Raw genomic sequence first — 19,507 nt, forward strand, 5'->3', positions numbered from 1 at the left:
TAGGCCTGGTGAGGAGGTAAGACTTCTGCCCCCTACTTGCTAAATACATCTAAGAAATCATGATAAGCTGTGGGGATGGAGAGATGTAGACTGGGATCTGTGTCTAGGCAGAGCAAGGTAGGGTTCTCCTGAACGTTCTGAATTCTGCAAGACTGTTGACAATATGAAGAGGAAAAGGTAACCTCACCTGTGGCCCAGTTAATGTCAGGATTGTGAGCTTGTAACCAGGGCATGCCGAGGATTATGGGAAACAGGGGTGAAGTGATGATATCCAGGCGTAATAGTTCTTGATGAGAATTGGAAATAGAAACGGGTATCGGAACAGTCTCTTGGGTAACAGGTCCGGATTTGATGGCGGTTCCATCAGCTAGATGAATGAAAAGTCCATGGGCTTTAGGCAACAGGGGTATCTGGTGTTTGGTAGCAAAAAGAGAGTCCATGAAACAGCTGCAAGCTCCAGAGTCAATAATGGCGGTTATTTGCCGAGTCTATCCTGGAAGCTGTAATAGGATAGAGAGAGCAAGGTGAGCAGTAGGGATGAGCCGAACACCCCCCGGTTCGGTTCGCACCAGAACCTGCGAACGGACCGAAAGTTCGCACGAACGTTAGAACCCCATTGACGTCTATGGGACTCGAACGTTCGAAATCAAAAGTGCTCATTTTAAAGGCTAATTTGCATGGTATTGTCCTAAAAAGGGTTTGGGGACCCGGGTCCTACCCCAGGGGACATGTATCAATGCAAAAAAAACTTTTAAAAACGGACGTTTTTTCGGGAGCAGTGATTTTAATGATGCTTAAAGTAAAAAAAAAAAAAGTGAAATATTCCTTTAAATATCGTACCTGAGGGGTGTCTATAGTATGCCTGTAAAGTGACGCATGTTTCCCGTGTTTAGAACAGTCCCTGCACCAAATGTCATTTTTAAAGGAAAAAATCTCATTTAAAACTGCTTGCGGGTTTAATGTAATGTCGGGTCCTGGCAATATGGATGAAAATCAGTGAGACAAACGGCATGGGTACCCCCCAGTCCATTACCAGGCCCTTTGGGTCTTGTATGGATATTAAGGGGAACCCCGCACCCAAATTAAAATAAGGAAAGGTGTGGGGCCACCAGGCCCTATATACTCTGAACAGCAGTATACAGGCTGTAGGTTTGTTGTTAAGTAGAATCTCTTTGTAATTTTGAACGGGTACATTTTTAACGTGTTTAGCTCCAGCCAAAAAATCTTTTTTAAGCTTTTTGGAAAACATAGGGAAGGGTTATCACCCCTGTGACATTTGTTTTGCTGTCTTTCCTCCTCTTCAGAAGATTTCACCTCACTTTTTGTCCCAATGGATTGGAAAGCATCAGTGGAAAGGAGAAATGTTTTTCCCATATTAACTCTTACAGGAGAGAATTTCCCTTCCTAGGGGTAGATTTCACTTCCTGTTGTCTCCTTCCGTTTGCAAGTAGGAGTCGTTTGTAAGTTAGTTGTTTAAAAGTAGGGTCCTGCCCTATATACTCAGCAGAAATTTGGGCCTTAGGTGTTGCTGTGGCCACAACACTGTAAGCCCTCACAGGGCTCTGCTGTGAAATATTAGATCAAGAATTGTAATTACATGCCCCTGTTGAACAGGAGCTGAAAAATTAGGCCTTAGGCACTGGTGCTGGTGCCACAACACTGCAACCCCTCACAGACACTCTAGTTGGAATGCAGGAACGAGCCCTGCTGCAAAGTATTGCATCAAAAATTGTAATTACACGCCCCTGTTAAACAAGGGCTGAAAAATTGGGCCTTAGGCACTGGTGCTGGTGCCACAACACTGCAACCCCTCACAGACACTCTAGTTGGAATGCAGGAACAAGCCCTGCTGCAAAGTATTACATCAAAAATCGTAATTACACGCCCCTGTTAAACAGGGGCTGAAAAATTGTGCCTTAGGCACTGGTGGTGGCACCCAGAACCAAAAATGTTCTTACAAGCTATCAGCGTGATGATTGAGGAGGAAGAGGATAATTACTCAGGGATAGTCACTCAGCATCAGCATAGGCAGTCTTTGAAGGGATCTGAGATTTCAAAAAAAATTATTCGGTTACATCAGCATCAGGTGCTTGGTAGCTGGTGGTGATCCAAGACTCATTCATTTTTATGAAGGTCAGTCGATCGACCGAGTCAGTGGACAGACGCACCCTGTGATCGGTTACCACGCCTCCAGCAGCACTGAATGTGCGTTCCAAAAGAACGCTGGATGCAGGACAGGCCAGTAGCTCAATTGCATACTGTGCAAGCTCTGGCCAGTGATCCATCCTCAAGACCCAGTAACCCAGAGGATTTTTGGTGGGAAAGGTGTCCAAGTCTGATCTTGCCCCTAGGTATTCCTGCACCATGTAAAACAGACGCTGGCGATGGTTGCTGGAACCGATCATACCTTGAGGCTGCGGACCAAAAAATTGTCTGAACGCATCGGTCAGACGGCCACCTTCTCCACCGCTCCTTCTTTGACTGACCGAAGCCTCAGCAACACGTTGTCCAGAAACAGGAGTTTGTAACCTCCCAGTCTCTGGGAACGCGTTGCACAGACCTTTCTGCAAGGCCTCCCGAAGATGTTTCATCCTCTGCTCCCTCTGCGATGGCAAGATAAGGTCCGCAACCTTACCCTTGTAACGTGGATCAAGGAGGGTTGCCAGCCAGTATTGGTCCTTCTCCTTGATACCACAAATACGAGGATCCTTACGCAGGATCAGGGAGGCCATGCAGCGTAGGTTTGCTGAGGCATTCGGTCCGGAGTCCTCTGGGTCACTAAGGACGACATGGTCCGCAGCCACCTCCTCCCAGCCACGTACAAGTCCATGTGTTTCTTGGGACTGATCCCTTAAAGACTGCTGCTGATGCTGAGTGCCAGGCTCCACCTCCATACTGACACAATCTTCCTCCTCCTCCTCCTCTTCCTCCTCCTCCTCTTCCTGTGTGATCGGCGGGCACGCAGGAACACTGTCTGGATAAAGGGGGCCTTGAGAGCTAAGGAAGTCCTCCTCTTCCTGCCTCTGTTCTGCCTCAAGTGCCCTGTCCATTATTCCACACAGCGTGTGCTCCAACAGGTGGACAAGGGGGACAGTGTCACTGATGCATGCACTGTCACTGCTCACCATCCTCGTGGCCTCCTCAAATGGTGACAGGACAGTGCATGCATCCCTGATCATGGCCCACTGGCGTGGGGAAAAAAAACAAGCTCCCCTGACCCTGTCCTGGTGCCATAGTCGCACAGGTACTCATTGATGGCCCTCTGCTGCGTGTGCAGCCGCTGCAGCATGGCCAACGTTGAGTTCCACCTGGTGGGCATGTCACAGATTAGGCGGTTCTTGGGCAGGTTAAACTCCTTTTGGAGGTCCGTCAGCCGAGCACTGGCATTATATGACCGGCGGAAATGCACACAGACTTTCCTGGCCTGCCTCAGGACATCCTGTAAGCCCGGGTACCTGCCCAAGAACCGCTCCACCACCAAGTTAAGGACGTGAGCCAAACAGGGCACATGGGTCATTTGAACCTGTCGGAGGGCAGAGAGGAGGTTGGTGCCATTGTCGCAAACCACCATTCCTGCCTTAAGTTGTCGTGGCGTATACCACCTCTGAACCTGCCCCTGCAGAGCTGACAGAACCTCTGCCCCAGTGTGGCTCCTGTCCCCCAAGCACACCAGCTCAAGCACCGCATGGCATCTTTTGGCCTGCGTACTTGCGTAGCCCCTTGAACGACTACGGAGCACCGCTGGTTCCGAGGAAGAGGCCATGGAGGAAGAAGAAGAGGAGGGGGTGGAGGAGAGAGGTGTGTCACAATCATTAGCATTTTGGAGGCGTGGTGGCGGAACAACCTCCAACACTACTGCACCTTGTCCTGCATCCTTCCCAGCTGCCAGCAGAGTCACCCAATGCGCCGTGAAACTTAGGTAACGTCCCTGTCCATGCCTGCTGGACCATGAGTCAGCGGTAATATGCACCTTACCGCTGACCGCCCTGTCCAGCGAGGCATGGACATTGCCTTCCACATGCTGGTAGAGAGCTGGAATTGCCTTCCGTGAGAAAAAGTGGCGTTTGGGTACCTGCCACTGAGGAACCGCACATTCCACAAACTCACGGAAGGGGGCAGAGTCTACCAACTGAAAAGGCAGCAGTTGAAGTGCTAGCAATTTTGCCAAGCTAGCATTCAACCGTTGGGCATGTGGATGGCTGGGAGCAAACTTCTTTCGGCGGTGCAGCAGCTGGGGCAGGGAAATTTGCCTGGTACAATCTGACGTCGGTGTACCAAAATCAGATTGCCCACAAGTACGTGGCTGTGACACACCTAATTCTACACCTTCATTCCTCTCAGTGCAGGTCTCAGAGAGGACTGAAGGTCTAGTGGGGTTGGAAATCTCAGCTGATGAGGAGCAAGCAGAGGTCCTCTTTGTTCTTTTGTGTGGGTCTTTTAGATACGCTTGCCAACGAACTGCATGGCAGGTCAACATATGTCTGGTCAAGCATGTGGTACCCAAGCGGGAGATGTTTTGGCCACGCGAGATACGCTTGAGACATATGTTGCAAATAGCAGCGGTGTGATCTGATGCACTCGTCTCAAAAAAGGCCCACACCAAAGAACTTTTTGAATAACGCGCAGAGACTGCAGCGCCCTGCACATGTGGAGCTTTGGGGTGTGATGCAGTCAATGTGCTGCCCTTAGGCTGGCCCCTGGAGGGCATCCTGCCTCGTTGGTGATGTGTCGCCTCCTCCTCCTCCTCCTCCTCCTCTCTCCTATCAGGCACCCACGTTGAGTCAGTGACCTCATCATCCCCTCCCTCCTCATCACTGGAGCAAACCTGGCAGTATGCTGCAGCAGGGGGAGCATGACTGCCAGATTGCTGTCCTTCTTGGGCACCCCCTCTGTCCGTGCTCGTGTTACTGCCTTCATCGAGCTCAGTATCATCATCAGAGCCTTCCAAACGCTGGGCATCCTCCTGGAGCATGTACCCAACACTGTGGTCAAACAGTTCGAGGGACTCCTCAGGAGGACATGGTGGGGCTAGGGAAGGAGTCACTGATGACATTGAGCCAAGGGAAGAGGCCGCTGCTTTGCCAGACAAAGTACCCTGGGCATGGATGAGAGAGGATGAGGAGGATGAGGACGGCTTGGTCATCCACTCGACCAAGTCTTCCGCATGTTGCGGCTCAACATGGCCAGCTGCCGAAAAAAAGGCCAAGCGTGTCCCATGGCCACGTGCTGATGAGGATGCACCGTCTCCACGACCAGCACTAGACACAGAGCCTGCTTGCCCTCTCTTATTGGCTTGTGACTGTCTGCCTCTCCTTCTTGGCCTTCCAGACATACTAATGGCCTGTAGCTGCACTAAGCTGGGATATATATATATATATATATATATATACTGATGCTGCAGCTAGCAAAATCAACTGCCTGCCTGTAGTATGAGAACACCACCAACCTTCTACAGGTAGCTTTAGCTGAACACTGTGAGGTGGACGTACCCCACTAACTTGTAGGTTTAGCTGAACACTGTGAGCAGGACGCACCCCACTAACTTGTAGGTTTAGCAGAACACTGTGAGCAGGACGCACTGCACTAACTGTAAATAGTCTAGCTGCCTGACTGTGGTACTAATAGGATCAAAAGAACACCAGCAATTTTCTTCAGGTAGCTGTATTTACTGTAACAAGACAAGCCTGCCTGTCAGTAAGAAGATAACAGGAACGGATCTAGCTGAACACTGTGAGCAGGACGCACCCCACTAGCTTGTAGGTTTAGCTGAACACTGTGAGGTGGACGCACCCCACTAACTTGTAGGTTTAGCTGAACACTGTGAGCAGGACGCACCCCACTAACTTGTAGGTTTAGCAGAACACTGTGAGCAGGACGCACTGCACTAACTGTAAATAGTCTAGCTGCCTGACTGTGGTACTAATAGGATCAAAAGAACACCAGCAATTTTCTTCAGGTAGCTGTATTTACTGTAACAAGACAAGCCTGCCTGTCAGTAAGAAGATAACAGGAACGGATGTAGCTGAACACTGTGAGCAGGACGCACCCCACTAGCTTGTAGGTTTAGCTGAACACTGTGAGGTGGACGCACCCCACTAACTTGTAGGTTTAGCTGAACACTGTGAGCAGGACGCACCCCACTAACTTGTAGGTTTAGCAGAACACTGTGAGCAGGACGCACTGCACTAACTGTAAATAGTCTAGCTGCCTGACTGTGGTACTAATAGGATCAAAAGAACACCAGCAATTTTCTTCAGGTAGCTGTATTTACTGTAACAAGACAAGCCTGCCTGTTAGTAAGAAGATAACAGAAACGGATCTAGCTGAACACTGTGAGCAGGACGCACCCCACTAGCTTGTAGGTTTAGCTGAACACTGTGAGGTGGACGCACCCCACTAACTTGTAGGTTTAGCTGAACACTGTGAGCAGGACGCACCCCACTAACTTGTAGGTTTAGCAGAACACTGTGAGCAGGACGCACTGCACTAACTGTAAATAGTCTAGCTGCCTGACTGTGGTACTAATAGGATCAAAAGAACACCAGTAATTTTCTTTAAAATACTGTAACAAGACAAGCCTGCCTGTCAGTAAGAAGATAACAGGAACGGATCTAGCTGAACACTGTGAGCAGGACGCACTGCACTAAATGTAAATAGTCTAGCTGCCTGACTGTGGTACTAATAGGATCAAAAGAACACCAGTAATTTTCTTCAAAATACTGTAACAAGACAAGCCTGCCTGTCAGTAGGAATATAACAGGAACGGATCTAGCTGAACACTGTGAGCAGGACGCACTGCACTAAATGTAAATAGTCTAGAAGATAACAGGAACGGATCTAGCTAAACTGAATACAGTGTATATATATATATATATATATGCAACACCTGGGATGCATATATATACACAATACACTTTAAGTGCAGCTAACTGACTGACTGTCCTGCCTAATCTAGCTAACTCAAATGAAATGACACTGTCTCTCTCTCTCTCTAAGCACACCGGAACACACTGCACAGGGCCGCCGTGCAGGCGGCCTTATATAGTGTGGGGCGTGTACTAAATCCCCTGAGCCATAATTGGCCAAAGCCTCCTTGGCTTTGGCCAATTATGGCTCTCTGTTAAGGCGGCGCTGTGATTGGCCAAGCATGCGGGTCATAGTGCATGCTTGGCCAATCATCAGCAAGCAATGCACTGCAGTGAATTATGGGCCGTGACGCGCCACACGAATTTGGCGTGAACGGCCCATATTGTTCGGAATTCGCCGAAGGGGCGAACAGACAATGTTCGAGTCGAACATGGGTTCGACTCGAACACGAAGCTCATCCCTAGTGAGCAGTATTCTTGGCCAGAGGTGCAACATAGTCAGTGGACAGGGATAGGCACTTACAGAGCTTAAGAGGACAGTTCCTGATGTAGTGCCCAGGTTCCCCGCAGTACAGGCACAAATTATTCACTCGACGACGTTGACGTTCCTCCTGGGTAAGAGAAGGCCGCAGGACCCCTAATTGCATAGGCTCAGGTAGGTTAAACGTGGAGGTAGGTGGTATTGGTGACGTATGATGAAGAACCTTTGGAGTCACCCAGGTTGGGCGAGAAGATCCCATAGCTCTCTCAGTCCTACGCTCCCTTAAGCGTCAATCGATCTGAATGGCTAGATCGATCAAAGCATTCAAAGTCTGTGGCGTACCCACCCTGGCCCACTCATCCTTCAAGGAATCAGAAAGTCCCATTCGAAACTGATAGCGGAGAGCCGCATCATTCCAATTTGTGTCCGCAGCCACATAGTCCTCTGCTGCCCTGCGACCCTGTTGAAGGGTGTGCAGAGCCGCCTCTGCAGTCACAGAGAGCTGGGGGTCATCGTATAACTGACCCACGCGTCAAGGAAAGTGGAGAGGTTGGTCAGGGATACATCCTTTTGCTCCAAGAGGCGATGTACCCAGGTTTGGGGGTCGCCAGTAAGCAGAGAAATTACGTAGCCCACCTTGGTGGCCTCCAGGGAAAAAGTACGTGGCTGAAGAGCAAAGGACAATTCACAGGAGTTGCAGAAGGCCCTGAATTTATGACGATCCCCGGAGAATCGTTCAGGTGTCGGGACTTTGGGTTCTGGAGGGAGCATCAACACTGTTGAGGAAGGCCCAACTAAAGAAGCGGAAGCAGGAGGAACTCCCTGGAACCCAATGGGATTAGACAAAGTTAACACTCGTTCCTCCAGCCGGGTGTATCCTTGCTGCAGATTCTTGACTGCTTCAGTCAATCCTGCCAGGTGTGCACATAGTTCCTCCATTGGAGAGGTTCCCTGCTCAGGCTCAGACATGGCTGTCTGCTACTGTCACGTACCTGGTAGGTTTTGAGCCTGAAGTGCAGAAAGAGACCTCCCTTACAGCTCCCACTCCAGTTCCTCTGGAATGGAGACAGAGGGTCCAGGAGTGAGGAGTGGTATGGGTTCCTGGCAGGATCAACAGTCACCAGAAGTTCAGGAGTGGTGGCACCCTCTGGAACCAGAAGCTGAAGAGGAGACTGGAGACTGGAATGCAGAATGGACCAGGAACCACAGCATACAGGGCTCATATTGTATCCGGATAAGAGAAAGAAGATAGGGTAGACGGGGGAAAAGAATACAGAAAGAAGAGGGGGGTAGGGGGATACTCGGAGGGGGTGGGGTCCCACCTGCTACTGGACTGGATACTGGAGCGCTGGACCGGAACCAGGAACAAGCAGCAGGTAACAGACTGGATACTGGAGCGCTGGACTGGAACCAGGAACAAGCAGCAGGTAACAGACTGGATACTGGTATCAGACAGAGAAATGGTCAAACAAGCCGGTGGTCGGTATTGGGCGGACAGCAGAGGTACCAGGGATAACACAGAAGAATGGTCAGGCAAGCCAAGGGGGTCTGGTGCAGGCAGATAGCAGGATGGTCTAACAGGAAGCCGGGTCAGATAACAGAGTATACAGATCAGATCAGGTTTTGGCACACAGAACGCTGTAGAGCAGACAGCGGGGATTGAGTGTGACAAGCCGGTTTAAATAGCCCGCCTGACACCAATGGGAGTGCGCGCGAGCGTGCCCGTGTGTGACAGCACCCGTGAACGCGCGCGCATGCGCGGTAGAGCCTGTGGCAGTGTTCCCATGCGTCTGGAGCGCCGATTACTTGCAGGATCTTCATGACACTTGCGATGCGAGGATCAGTTCCTCCATCGTTGCTATGCGGTCAACCCGTAGGGCCGATTCCTTTAGTGAAGGCGGCTGTGTGGACCTCCAATGTACCGGTATGCAGAGCCTGGCAGCGTTTATCAGGTGCATGGCTATTGATTTGAAGTATTTTTGGGGGGGATTTTTGATAAGTTTAACAGGTATTGTCCTGGAATTAACTCCAATGGAAGTGAAGAGATCGCTGTAGTCACTTCATATATCATACACCAGTACGGCTGGATTAGAGGGCAGGACCACCAGATGTGAAGGAGGGTACCCACTTCTGTTTCACATCGCCAGCAGTGGTCTGGCACCATCGGGAAATTCTTATGAAGCACTTGTGGAGTCTTATACCATCTCATTTTGAGCTTGTACCCATTTTCCTGCGTATGGACATTGAGAGAGCCTTTATGTATGTATAAGTGGATACGATCCCAGCTGGCTTCTCCTATCTTTCTGTCTAAAGCTGACTCACAAAATGCATGATCTGAGTGTAGAGATGAGTGTTATTCTCCAAACATGGAGGCATATAAGGCCGAGATCACGTGACTCTGCGGTGAAGAGCTCGAGCATAAAGATTCGAAGACTGTGGGAGGGCTCGTGAATTTGGGTATTTTTGATGGCACATCTAGAAAGTGCTTGAGTTGCATATAAGACCAAGAGGGGAAAGATTTAGTGTTGGACAATGCAGCGAGATCTTGAATTCTTAGAAACTTACCTCTTCGGAAGAAGTGTTTAACCTGTATCTGTGCAAAGGGCCATTCCTTTAGGAGATAGGATTTCTGTATACCCGGGGGGAAGTCTGGGTTGCCTCTAATGGGAATGATCGGGCACTCTTTTGCTGACAGTGCGTGGGCCTTGCACACCCTCTCAGAGGCTTGGAGTGTTGCCTCAATAAGAGGGTGTGTGTGAAGCCTAGGTGGTACAGATTGTTTAGAAACCCAAGGTATCAAGCCCAGTTCGGTGTCCACCATTAGTTTCTCCACGTTCACCCAACTTTTGCACCAGGCATGGACATTCCAGTCCACCACCCTGGTCATGTGGACAGCCCAATGATAGCTCTGTAAGTCCGGTAGGCCAATTCCACCTTTTGTTTTGGGCAAAACTAGCTTTGCCCACCCGATGCGAGCCGATTTTGCACCCCTCTGTACGCTGTGAAAAAGGCGGGTGGTAAGTGTATCGGGATGGTCTGCATTTTATACAGTAAGCGAGGCAGGACTGTCATCTTTAGGATCGCGGCCCGTCCGAACCATGAAAGTGTAGGTACGTTCCACTTCAGAAGATCTTGTTGTATACGTTTTAACTCCGATAGGAAGTTTGTAGTGTACAGTGTTTTTAGATTAGCTGATAATTGAATGCCTAAGTAGGTGATGGCCTCTTTCTCCCATTTAAATGGGAAATTTGATTGGCTTTGACTTACCAGGTCATTCGGTAAGGAGACATTTAGTGCAAACAATTTGGACAGATTGATTTTTAAACTCGAGATACGCTAGAAGAGGTCTAAGATTGGCATAAGATTGGGTAGGGACGTCAGTGGCGAGGATAGAAAGAGCAGGATGTCGTCCGCAAAAGCCGCTATCTTGTATTGCTTTTGGTGTACTGCAATGCCCTTTATGTTTGGGTTTTCTCTGATGCAACGAAGCAAGGGTTCTAGGGTCAGAATGTAGAGTAGGGGCGAGAGAGTACACCCTTGCCTTGTGCCAATATGGATAGGGGAGACGTTCGATAGGTGGCCGTTGACTCGAACTCTAGCTCTCGGATTCACATACAGGGAGCCTATAAACGCACGCATCTTGCTCCCTAAACCAAGAGCCATCAACGTCGCTTCCATATAGTCCGAGGCCACTCTATCGAATGCCCTCTCCGCGTCCATTGCCAGGAAGAATCCCTCTTGTTGGGAGGAGGTGAACCAATGGTGTAGGTTTAGGGCTTTGATGGTGTTGTCCCTGGCTTCCCTGCCAGGAACAAAACCCACTTGGTCCAATCCTATCCAGGCTGGTATATGGAAAGCAAGTCGATTGGCTAGAATTTTAGCGAAAAGTTTGATATCCATGTTTAAGAGTGAAATCGGCCGGTAATTGGCCACATTAGTTTGGTCTTTATTTTCTTTTTTGGATTACAGAAATGTAGGCTTCTCGTAAGGTCTCTGAGGGGCAGGAGGAAGTGGCTAACGTATTAAAGGCCTCAAGGAAGTGTGGGGCTAAAAGGTCTGCAAAACTTTTATAGTATTGCACCGAGAAGCCATCTGGTCCCGGGCATTTGCTGGGTTTTGTGGCTTTTAGGGCCTCCGTCCACTCTTCAGAGGTCAAAGGGGCTTCTAACGCAATCCTGTCAGCCTCTGAGAGGGCTTTAGGGCTGTATTTGTTAAGAAATTCTTTTATCAGTCGTGATCGTGTTTTGACATTGGTAAGGTTCTGATTTGTCCCTTTAAGGTTATAGAGTTCACTATAAAAGCGACAGAATTTGTGTGCAATCTCCTCGTTCCATCTTTTTTTTAAAGCCTTTTCTATTGTTATCAGGGTTAAAAAAACTGTTCCTTGACTAAACTCACTGGATCTTGAAATATAGATGAATATGTCTACCTTGGCTTAACTGCAGTGTTACTCCCTCCACCCTCCAATCACAGAATGAAAATAATATAATACGGTGGACAGGCAATTGCAGGCTGTTAGTATCACATTACCTGGCTTCTCCATTCACACAGAGCCGAAACAGGAAGTGACACGCCGCCGGGAGACAGCACCACCCAGACATGAAGACATGAAGGAGAATGCCCCAATGAGCGTGTAGAGGCACACTGCACAGCGCCACAGGGCATTAAAAAACACTGCAAATGAAGAGTTTTGCCTGCATTCACGGGATTGCATTGGCATGACACTTCCTTCCATACCGGCGCCCGCTCTGAACACAGTGCATTTAAAGGAACTTTTTTTTTTTTTTTAAAGGGACTTTTTTTTTGTTTTTGTGACTGGCTTTGGGGGTGCGGCGCCCATGCGCCCCCTATGGACGGGTCGTCACTGGCCTGTGATCATCTGCACACATCTGTACATGATCATCTGCATACATATGTCCGTGATCACACAAACCAATTATTATGCACTTAACGGGATTTTTTTTTACCAAAGACATGTAGCAGAATAAATTTTGGCTTAAATTTATGACAAAATTAGGTTTTTTTTGGATTTCTTTTAAAACAGAAAGTAGAAAATATTGTTTTTTTTTTAATTTCCACTCTTTTTTTTGCTTAAATCGCAAAAAATAAAAAACTGATTTGTGAATTAATACCACCAAATGAAAGCTCTATTTGTGTGAACAAAATGATAAAAATTTCATTTGGATACAGTGTTGCATGACCGCGCAATTCTTATTGAAAGTGCGAGAGTGCTGAAAGATGAAAATTGGCCTGGGAAGGAAAGGGGTGAAAGTGCCCAGTATTGAAGTGGTTAAAGCCCCGTACACACGATCTGAAAATCGGATGACAGATCATCTGGGTTTTTTTGCATGCTAGTCTCATATCGAACATGAAGAGTTTACTAAGGTTACGAAAATTGCCATACGACAGAATAAAAATCAGAAGTGATGTCATGTGTTGTAGTGTATTTGTATTGTATTTTCAGTCTACAACTGTACTGATTAAATGAAAATTGTACGATTTGGTATCATACGAGAAAAATTTCCGTGCTTGTCCGATCAGATAATATCAGATGAACTGTCAGTCATGATCGGCTCTCGAAAGCTCTGTACTAACAATCTGATTATTGCACGATCGATTCAAAAGCAGTATTTTTCTCATGACTTTTGGACCGTGTGTATGAGCCTTAAGTCTGGTATTGATTTTTCAGGGACCACGTGAAAACAATAACCACAAAACAAAAGGCATGGGGTTACCCCAAACTCTATAGCAAACTGTTGAAACATATGAGCATGCAGCCTGGAAGGGGTCAGGAAGGGGTGGGGACGAACGTGCACCCAGTTCCCCCTGAAAACCATACCAGGCCACATGCCTTCAACTTAGGGAGAGTGCCTTGCCAAGGGGACCTCACTGGCAAAACACCATGTCCTCATGTTAGTTTGGTGGTTTCAGGGGCTTCAGGTGCTTACTGGAATCTGGAAGCCTCCTTTAAAAATAAGGAGGCCCCCAGATACTGCCCCCATGTGAATAAGGGGTACATAGTACTTCTACTTTCACAAAGAAAAGATGTAAATAGGTGGTCTCCCCTCATCTTGTAACTCCTGGAAACAAGTTGAGACTCATGTATTGGGCTCAGATCCTAAACATCTATTGAGCCTCTACGTCTTAGGTCAGCATCACGATATACGTGATATGGAAACCTTAATAACTACATCCAGAGTTTGGAATTCAATTATACAGCCTTCAAAAGGTACTCCCCAATCTGCATTACGGCACATACCACTACTGACTCTTCAACAGATATCACCGGACTTGGACCCTAATCCTTGGAACTCAAGTGGCATTCATCACCTTAGTGAACTCTTCTCTGATAATCATTTAAAATCCTTTCATAACTTATGCCACACCTACTGTACTATCTAAGTCACACAGACTTTTACAAATATAAAGAGTTTGTCACATTCTTTCCACAGTGAGGTGGAATAACAATGCTCTCGCTGGAGACCTTCTTCAACTTCTCGACAACCAACTACCAAAGACCTTTCCTCCATCTGCTCTCTATGCCTTGCTTCAAAAACCAAGAAAACAAAGTAAAACACCCACTATGGAATGTTGGGAGCGAGAATTAAAATTCAACATCTCTGTGTCACAATGGCACTCCTCAACTGAAAAACCTCCTCAATTATCAAAATGTATATCACACTCTGAATCGTCTCAAAAGTTACTACACAAGTGGTGCTACACTCCTCCATAGATTAACAGCTATCTACCCAGATCACTCTCTACTCTGTTGGAGACAATGTGGCCAGAATGGAACTTTAGTGCATATCTGGTGGCATTGTCTGCAATTAACACACTTTTGGTCTGAAATATTCAGTCTCATATCTTATGTTAAACTTATCGCTTGTACACCCAACCCAAAATTAACTCTTCTAGGTGTAGGAATTGAACATTGGACTATTCAGTTTTAAACATTCATTACTCACACTTTCATTGCAGCCAGGCTGCCCATAGCAAAATCCTGGAAAAAAGCAAAACCCCATATCCTAGTAACGACAAATTCTATGATGAATAATAATGCTTTACAATAATTTATTTTGACAAAGCACATTACAAAGAGAATGTCTTTTGGAGGCTGCAAAATCATAGATCTTAGTAATGTTTCACTTTAATGCCCTGTACACACGATCGGACATTGATCGGACATTCCGACAACAAAATCCATGGATTTTTTCCAACGGATGTTGGCTCAAACTTGTCTTGCATACACACGGTCACACAAAGTTGTTGGAAAATCAGATCGTTCTGAACGCGGTGACGTAAAACACGTACGTCGGGTCTATAAACGGGGCAATAGCCAATAGCTTTCGTCTCTTAATTTATTCTGAGCACACGTGGCACTTTGTGTGTCGGATTTGTCTACACAAGATCTGAACTTAAAGGATCGGATTTTGTTGTCGGAAAATTTTATAGCCTGCTCTCAAACTTTGTGTGTCGGAAATTCCGACGGAAAAAGTCAGATGGAGCCCACACACGATCGGAATTTCCGACAACACAATCTGATCGCACTTTTTCTGTCGGAAAATCCGACCGTGTGTACAGGGCATAAGTATTATTAAAACCACTGCATATGTCCCCCAGGACAGAGCCCAGTCCCCCAAAGAATTTGTTTGACAATTCCTAGTATTAGCCTAGAAAATGTCCATTGTTGATTTCTAAGATTTTGTTCCTATTGGCTTCAGTGGGGTTCAGATTGAACACCTGAACTTTTGTAAAGTTTGCTGAACCTGCCCTGGAGTGAATCCAGGTACATTTGACTCATCACTAGTTGGTAAATCTAAATGAGATTATAGATTGGTTAAGCAATCAGATCATAACATGTGCATAAGGGGTGAGGCAAGGGGGCAGGACCTTTTTTGTAGTACAAATCATCAGTTGGCTGTAAAATCCGTGGTAATCACTTCCACAAGGAAGTTGGCAACTAATGCCGCGTACACACGACCGGACTTTCGCATACTTGGTCCGGCATACCGGAGTTCGTCGGACAATTCGATCGTGTGTGGGCTCCAGCGGACTTTTTTTTCTCAAAAGTTTGACGGACTTAGATTTGAAACATGTTTCAAATCTATCCGACGGACTCGAGTCCTGTCGAAAAGTCCGCTCGTCTGTATGCTAGTCCGACAGACAAAAACCGACGCTAGGGCAGCTATTGGCTACTGGCTACGAACTTCCTTGTTTTAGTCCGGTCGCACATCATCACGTACGAATCTGTCTGACTTTGGTTGATCGTGTGTAGGCAAGCCCGTTCATTCGGAAAGTCCATCGAAAAGTCCGCCGGGCAAAGTATGCAGTAAAGTCCGTTCGTGTGTACGCGGCATTAGTCTAAAAATGTAAATGCCAAAGTGACCATGAGTTTGTTTATGTGCCAGTACTAATAATAGTTACATTTGCAGCAATGACGTTTATGAAATTTATATTTCAGATTGCAAAACCTCTGTGACTGTTAAATGATGTTTATGAAATTTCCACTGGTGAAGTAGACATCTTAGAGCTAGTTCAACATGTTTCCTTCAAAGTGAATGGCAAAGCACTGCACCAATGCGCATAAGGAGTGTTTTAGTAATGCCGGCAGTAGCATGTCCCAGTGGCGTCATTAGGGTTGGTGTCACCCAGATCCGTAAATCATGGTGTCCCCCCCCTCTGGCGCTCACATGATACAAGAGATGGTCAGGGACTGCAGAGAGGATACAAGAGATGGTCAGAGATTGTGAATGAATGAATGAATGAATGAAGGATTTGTAGAGCGCTGCAAATGCGAACTGAATCGCCTCAAGGCGCTAGAAATGCGTTCTCTGTTGCCAGCTCTTAGAAAAGGAAGGTCTTTAGTTTTTTCCTGAAGGCCTGATGGTTTTCTTTCATGCGGATGTGGGTCGGAAGAGCGTTCCATAGTCGAGGTCCTTGGACTGCGAATCTTCGTTCTCCCTTTGCTTTGTAGCGATATTTGGGCATGATGAGGAGGTTTTGGTTAGCTGATCGAAGGCTGCGATTGGGTGTATAGTGTTTTATTTTCTCCTGAAGATATAGCGGAGCGTTTCCTTGTATGCATTTGTGACCATAGCCATACTCACAGTGGCGTTTGTAGCAATAACTCCCGGTGGAGCTGCTGGTTTAAAGCGGGCTGTTACCTTCACTCTCGCCACCTCTATTTCAACGACATCGGGTCTAGGGTCCGGTTGAGTTTACCTCCAGACAATGTAGGCACCAGACACTCCAGTAACTTTTCCAATGCCTTAATGAACAAGTAATAAAGGATGTAGCAGGAAAGAGGTAGGAGGAAAGCAGCAGGGAAGCTCAAATACCTTTTCTTAGTATTCTCTAGTGTATTTGCAGGAATTGCACACTTGTAGCTGAATGTACTCCCCTTGTGGAATTCAATCTTTGCCCACCTGGATAGGTTTCTGTCACTTACCTAGCAGCCGGTGCGCAGCACGAACAAAAGTCTCTGCCACAGACTTGTTTGGACAAAGCCCGTACGATCCTCTGCCACAGGATGTATTGGTTTACGGTGAATATCAGACACAGCACTTGGACCTTTAAGCCAACCCGGCAGTACTATGCAGTAAGATTACTTCAGGATACGTCCTCCAACCGAGTCACCAGCCCCTCTCCAGACCAGCACTCTGCATGATCATTCCATGACAGGTCCTCCCCTCTCCTCAGTTGTCCAGCTTCTTCACTCGGGATAGACAGCCCAGGACCATTCCTCTGCCGCTGTGGTAGACCCCATATAAGCTTCTGGGCCCACCCACACGCTGCAGCCGCCTGGACCTCCGGATCGGAGGACCCCGAGGTTGTACTCCTAACGTATACCTGTCAGCCAGGAGGGCCAGCAGGTGGCTGGAAAACGAACCCCCAAACATGGCATCTGTCCCATAAATACCCTCTCCCAGAATGCAACTCGGAGGACCACCTCCACCAAGTTGTCCCTGGGACGGAGGAGCACTCATACGCTTCAGCACGTTGCCTTTCCAACACTGGCCCATGGTGACAACGACACCCACCGGCACAGTGTGAAATTACACACAACTCAGCCAAGCTGGAACAGAGGCAAATCTAACTTCACCTAACAGGTAACCCACTAAATTTACCTATCAGCGGTAGACTAGAAATCTACCAGTGCTACACTTAGGAGTCTCCAGCAGCCATGGATGGAAAGTGCAGGGGTCCGGTCTCTGGTACTCTGTGTGGCCGTGCTCACAGTGATGTTGTGGGAGTCTCTAGCAGCCATAAATGGATGGTGCAGGGCAGGGGTCCAGTCTACGGGTCTCCATGTCTGTGCTGCTCACAGTGGTATGGTGGTGGGATGGCAGGCTGGGATCCGGTCTCCGGGTTGGGACTCGGGAGGTATGCCCACTGCTGTTAACATTAATAACATTGATTATCTCATTGCAATGGCATGTGAAAGTTGGTGGGATGTATTAGGCAGCAAGTAAACATGTTGTCCCTGAAGTTGATGTGTTGAAAGCAGAAAAAATGGGCAGACCAGTCAGGGTGCCCATGTTGACCTGTGTCCACCGCCCAAAGCACCTACAATGGGCACATGAGCATCAGAACTGGACAACAAAGCAATGGAAGAAGGTGGTCTAGTCTGATGAATCATATTTTCTTTTACATCATATGGGTAGCTGTGTGTGTGTGACTTGCTTACCTGGGGTAGAGATGGCACCAGGATGTAGTATGGGAAGAAGACAAGCCGGCGGAGGCAGTGTGATGCTTTGAGCAATGTTCTGCTGAGAAACCTTTTGTCCTGAAATTCATGTGGATGTTACTTGACACGTGCCACCTATCTAAACATTGTTGCTAACCAAGTAAACCCCTTCATGGAAACAGTATTCCCTGATGGCAATGGCCTTTTTCAGCAGGGTAATGTGCCCTGCCACAATGCAAAAATGATTCAAGAACGGTTTGAGGAACACGACAAGGAGTTTGAGGTCTTGACTTGGCCTCCAAATTCTCCAGATCTCAATCCGATCAAGCATCTGTAAAATGCACTGGAAAAACAAGCCTGATCCATGGAGGCCCACCTTGCACCTTACAGGATCAAAAGGATCTGCTACTGACGGCTTGGTGCCAGATAACACAGCATACCTTCCGAGGTCTAATGGAGTCCATGCCTCCACGGGTCAGGGCTGTTTTGGTGGCAAAAAGTGGGACCTACTCAATATTAGATGGGTCATCATAATGTTAAAGCTATTTGGTGTAGATTTATATTATTATTATTTTTATTATGTATCTATCTGTCCTTTGCAAGTTATGACATCGATCGATATGCTCAATTTGTCAACATGTTTATTCTCCGAGCCAACTCTTACTTCCTACAATCACAAAACTGCTGATCAGCCTTCCTATTCCTCCCCTACCTGACATGTTATTCACTGCTTACTGAAAGAGAAAAAAATGTACAATTATTTTTGAACTGATGAGTTTGAAAATAGGTATTTTTGCAATTGTTGTATTTATTTTTTTTAATATTGTTTTAAAGTGGTATTAGATAAAAAAAAATCGTATTATGAGGCTTGCTTTTTTTTTTAGATGTGGTGGCTGCATTATAGTTTTCTTTTTTTAGAATGTTTCCTCTACTTTTACCTGGTGATCTGACCAAGTCTGTTAACAGACCAAGCTGTCCAATTAAAGGGATGAGACAAACCATTTACCACTGACAGGGGGGTGCTTACAATTATCAGCTTTTAAAACCTTTATCCCAAAAGGAAAAATGGTTTGCTCCAAATACTTAAAATACGTTATCTGGTGTTCAGCTTTATTTTGTTAGTCAAGTCCATCTAAATCTGATAATACATCTCAGGCAGGCCATAAATTCCGCAAGAAATTCCGCAAGAAAATTGCTCAATTTAACAGCACACAGTCAGTGTTGATGGTGGAATCTCTCCTGCAGCGCTATTGTGATCAGTTTTGGCAGCTATAACTGGTGGCACAAATCATTCGGGAAAAACCTGACAGGCTGGTTGAACACAATTCACTCCATGGATCAACTTGTGTACAAGCAGGGTGCCCACGCATGGATCAAAATTCAGCCATTTCCTACTGAATCGTCTGAATTTCCATCCATGTATGGCCGGCTTAACATTACAATCGCCCTGGACTGACAGTGATGCTGTTCAAA

The 19,507-nt window shown here is 47.0% G+C and overlaps 1 protein-coding gene across 1 annotated transcript in view; it reads left to right on the forward strand.

Moving 5' to 3' along the window:
* The window catches only part of LOC141133518 (polymeric immunoglobulin receptor-like), an 86,996-nt gene that overhangs the window by 13,076 nt on the left and 54,413 nt on the right, over positions 1-19,507 (forward strand). The window lies entirely within an intron of this gene.

This window comes from Aquarana catesbeiana, linkage group LG03, assembly GCF_042186555.1.
Source record: "Aquarana catesbeiana isolate 2022-GZ linkage group LG03, ASM4218655v1, whole genome shotgun sequence".
NCBI classification, from domain to species: domain Eukaryota; kingdom Metazoa; phylum Chordata; class Amphibia; order Anura; family Ranidae; genus Aquarana; species Aquarana catesbeiana.